Source organism: Mirounga angustirostris, unplaced genomic scaffold (genome assembly GCF_029215605.1).
Source record: "Mirounga angustirostris isolate CCGP_5_RB_7025 unplaced genomic scaffold, mMirAng1.0.hap1 SCAF_4, whole genome shotgun sequence".
In the NCBI taxonomy this organism is placed as follows: Eukaryota; Metazoa; Chordata; class Mammalia; order Carnivora; family Phocidae; genus Mirounga; species Mirounga angustirostris.
Window position 1 is genome coordinate 57,226,930 of NW_026991712.1, and position 4,531 is coordinate 57,231,460.

Genomic DNA, 4,531 nt, shown 5'->3' on the forward strand with positions numbered 1-4,531 from the left:
TGACTTAGAAACACACATGCAAGTGCCACCACAGGCCAGTGCTGCTGGGCTTTCAGTCTGTGAGTGATAATCCACAGTTAACTGTTACTGTTAACAGTGACTTATGTGGGAGGAGCTGTAAACCTGGAAATTCCTCTGCAGGCCATATTCTGCTCACTTCTTTCTCTTTTATGGCATACGAAAGCAATTCCTTGTGATAATCTTGGAATGCTTCATGGAATCACCTTATCTGAAGTGCTTAGTGGACGAACCTGATTTCCTAAATCGATTTCCAGTAGACAATAAATGATGTCATTAAGTAGTTAAAAATAGAAAAGAGAATCTCTCAGGTTTCAAGTATTTGTGACATGATTTATCCCATTAGGGGCGGAAATCACATACCACATGTTCTAAAAGATGGGATTTTACTGTTATGAATCAAGTCAAGACTGTAAGTTAACACTTAACATAAGCACTTAACGATTTCAATTTTTCTTACCGTACAATAAAGCTAACTTTGTTTATGTTGGGGTAAAACACTTGTAATTTGAAATGACAGGGATTTATGATACATTCCAGTAGTAGCCTGGACATAACCCTAATATGGCTTCACATATTCTCCTTAACTATCTCCTTATGAATCTGTGTCCCTTGAATGTTTGTAAACTTCCCAAGGACAGAACCACTAGAGTTACTAGTACATTGTAGGCGTTCTATAAAAACAGCTACATGAATAAGCTTTCATTTCTTTCGACATCTGATGCTTATTACATTCTAGGCACTGAACTGAAATAAAATTATCCCTAACGTGTGTGGATCTATCCATTCCCATCATCAACCTTCTAATACCTAGCATCCATATAGCACAGCACACCTTTTCCACGCACACGTGACAAGGAACATTTAGAGTATGGGGACCATTTAGAAGATAGGAGTCAATGATTACATTTTGCTTCTGAGAATATGTTTACTGATTTTATTTTCCAAGAAAGAATTCCAGCCACATTTACGTTACAAAGTCAAAGTCTCATTTCCTACATTTGTTAAAGACTACGGCAAAGTAATATTTCTTATTCAATTTCTTAACACCATAAACCTTTTATTAAACCTTGTTTAATAAAATAAAAATATTTTATCTTAGAAAATTATTATATTTTTCATCCGGGAAGCCTGGCCTCTTAAAATAAACTCAAAACCATGGGAAGAATTTGTGAAGAAAATAGTGGAGTCATTTTAGCAACCAGAGTCACTAAATCAAACAGTGATCACTGGAATAGTCCACTTGCCTTCATATTCTGTAGCACTCCTAATTGTGAGGATCATATCTGAGGGATACATTTTAGGGACTGATTCTCTTTAGTGAAGGCTAACTGTACTTACTCAGTTTTTGGAGAACCAGACAGCAAGCGAATCCCATGGTTTTCATTTGCATGAATTAGTTATCTCTTGTGAAGTAACACAGACATGTTTCCTGTGTGACCCAAAGCAGTGAATTGTGCCCAGCTCACACTCTTTCTCATCTACGTGGTAGCTAAACAAGGCTGAGGAATATCACCCATAAAAGTGTCCCAACAGAAGGAAGAGAAGAAAAGAAAAAGGTGGAGACTCGTTCATTTATAGGGCTCAAAACACTAAGAGAAATGTGGATATAGCTCAGGAGAACAATGCTGTCATGGTTTATTGTTCTACTTCATCCTGTGTCCCCAGGTGGCATCACTATTGGATCAGGGCATTTTCCTTGAAGGGGGAAGGGTTACAGCTTATCTCAGCACAAGTAGTCACTAGCAATTCATCAGAGCTGGCTTTCAAGATGAAACCTGTTTCCCATCCATGTTACTGTAAATTATTTTTTACATTTTATAGAGTAAAAACTTGAGAATTTCCAGAAGATACAGCAGATCCAAATAGCAGGCATATCTCCTCAAGTGGGCAGTTTGTCTTCCTAATGATATTCAGATGTGGAAACACCCACAGCATCCAGTCAGCCTCAGTCCAGTGAAGGGAAAACTCTCTTTAGGTTTTACATTCTCGAAGAAATTAAAAAGTACCGTAGAGGACTTCTTAAGTGCTAGGATTGGTAATTTAATGAACTGGTTTAGTGAATAAAATAAATAAAACAGAGAATTGTGAAAATGGTTTATCTATTCTTAATAGTGTATTCAACTTAAATGTGTAAACTGCTGCTGTTTTGTTGGATAACCAAGACTTTTTGTTCGAATAAGTACCCACTGCTTGTGATTCTTTATTAAATCGTTTGTTTGCAGAAATCTCATACACTGCCTTTGACGTCGTTTTTTTTTTTTTTTTTTTAATGGAGGAAAAAAGTCAAAGCTATCAGTAAAACCTAAATGCAGAAACCTTCTAGAGTTATATACTTTTTCAAAATATTTTATATATTTTAATCCACTTGCTTTCATCCACTTCCAAAGTATTCTCCTAGGTTTTTATTGGGGAAAAAAATCTCTTTTAACACTCAGGTTTCAGCAAATTATGCAATGTTAACCTAAATCATGATGAAATAATAAGAACAAATGACATAACCATGCTACATAACAAATACAAATGCCCTTTGATAACTTTATGTAACTGGTCAGATGGTCAGGAGACATTGCAACACTATTCACAATAGCCGAGACAGAAACAATATAAATGTCCATATATGGATGGATAAAGAAAGTGTGCCATACAGTGAAATACTATTCAGCCTTAAAAAGGAATAAACTTTTGATACATACTACACCATGGATAAACCTTAAAAACATTATGCTAAATAAAATAAGCCAGTCACAGAAAAAGACACTACATGATTACAACAATACGAGAAATCTAGTCAAACTCATATATTCAAAGAGAGGAATGGTGGTTGCCAGGGGCCAGGAGGAGGGCGAAATGGGGACTTACTAATCAAAAAGTGTAAAATTTCGGTTAAGCAAGATGAATAAACTATAGATAATCTGTTGTACAACACTGTAACTGTCAATAATATTGTACTGTACACTTAAAAATTTATTCAAAGGTTGGTTTCATGTTAAATGTTCTTACTAAAATAAAATAAAATAGACTTATGAAGAAAATCTAAACTATATTATGGGAAAATGATCAATCTTATCAGTAATCAGAAAAAATGTAAAATAAAACAATTAATTCTATTAAACAAAAAAAAGGTGCCTACTACTTAAGGAAGTTAGCCTACCCTGAAAACTAATTAGTATGTTCCACAAAAGAAGTTGAAAACCTGAGTTAACCCAGGGAGTTGGCTAAAGGGAGATTAGAGTTTTTCTTGTATTGATTTTAACATGAGATAACTTGTTAATTAATTTCCTTATGACCAATCCCTCTTCTCTACTTCTAAAATTAATTAGTCTAAGTTCAGAATATTTTTATTTGCTTAAAAGAGAATAGGGAAAGGGCAACAAGATGGATGGGAAAGAAAAGAAAAAAAAGAAGAAAATGTCACAGAGAAATAATTTTAGTCATGGTTACTTTTAGATTTTTAATTATGCATCATAATCTAAGCAAGTATCACATTCTTTAGTATTTTTGTGTTTTCCATGCAAAAGTGATCGTTGAATTTTTATAATTTAGTAAATGTGATTCTTGGAAACATGTCCATGGCATAATTGGACAAAATAAAATTATGTAATTTAACTGCATAAACCTTAGATACATAAAACACTTATGGTATTTGTTTGCATATTTTCACATTAAAACTCAGCTATTTTCAGGAAAAAGACAGATGGACACCACACAGGGAGTCTTTCATTATTGCTTTACCTTGTACTTCTTATGGGTAAAATTCATTAAGGCTACATTAGATTAAAAGCTTAAGTAGTTATATTAATTTTATGCCTAGGTGATATAAAAACAATTATTCTTAAATAAATGGGACTTACTAAACCCTACATTCAGCATAAATTTATGAGTACTTTTAAGCTTAACTTCTAAAGGTTGAACTGGGAAAAGCATCAAAAATTCATACTAATTCCTAAGACAGTAATTTATAGTAAGTAGCATACATTTTCTAAAGTAGAACTGTATTAACTTAATCTAGGTCCAAAAATATAAATATATATGATAAACTATGACCTACTGAAAATCTCTCTTAACAGAGGTTACTTTGTAGTATATGTTCTGTAAGCTTAGCAAAATGTTGCTGTTCTTTGGGGTGATATCATGATTTATAGGCAAAGATGTACCTTCTCAGCCCCGATTCAGGGCAAACACGCCAAAGAGAAAAACATTATTGGTTAGATAAAAGGTCAATTTTAAAAAGCACAACTCATATTCCTGAAAAATGTTTCTCTCAGAGCAATGGTTTTCTAAACCGACATGTGAAATATGATATTTAAGTTTTTTTAGAGCAACATAAAGAGATGAAAACTACATGGTGTTTGAAGAAGACAACAACTCAATTCACTATTGACTATCCAAGATAGCAGAAACATTTCTATCTTATCTGTAAGACTATTAAGTCTGTTAAATTGTTCTATATTTCATATTTGATTTAATCATTCCCTCTAAGCATGTTTTAAAATAGAAAACAGGCTAATAA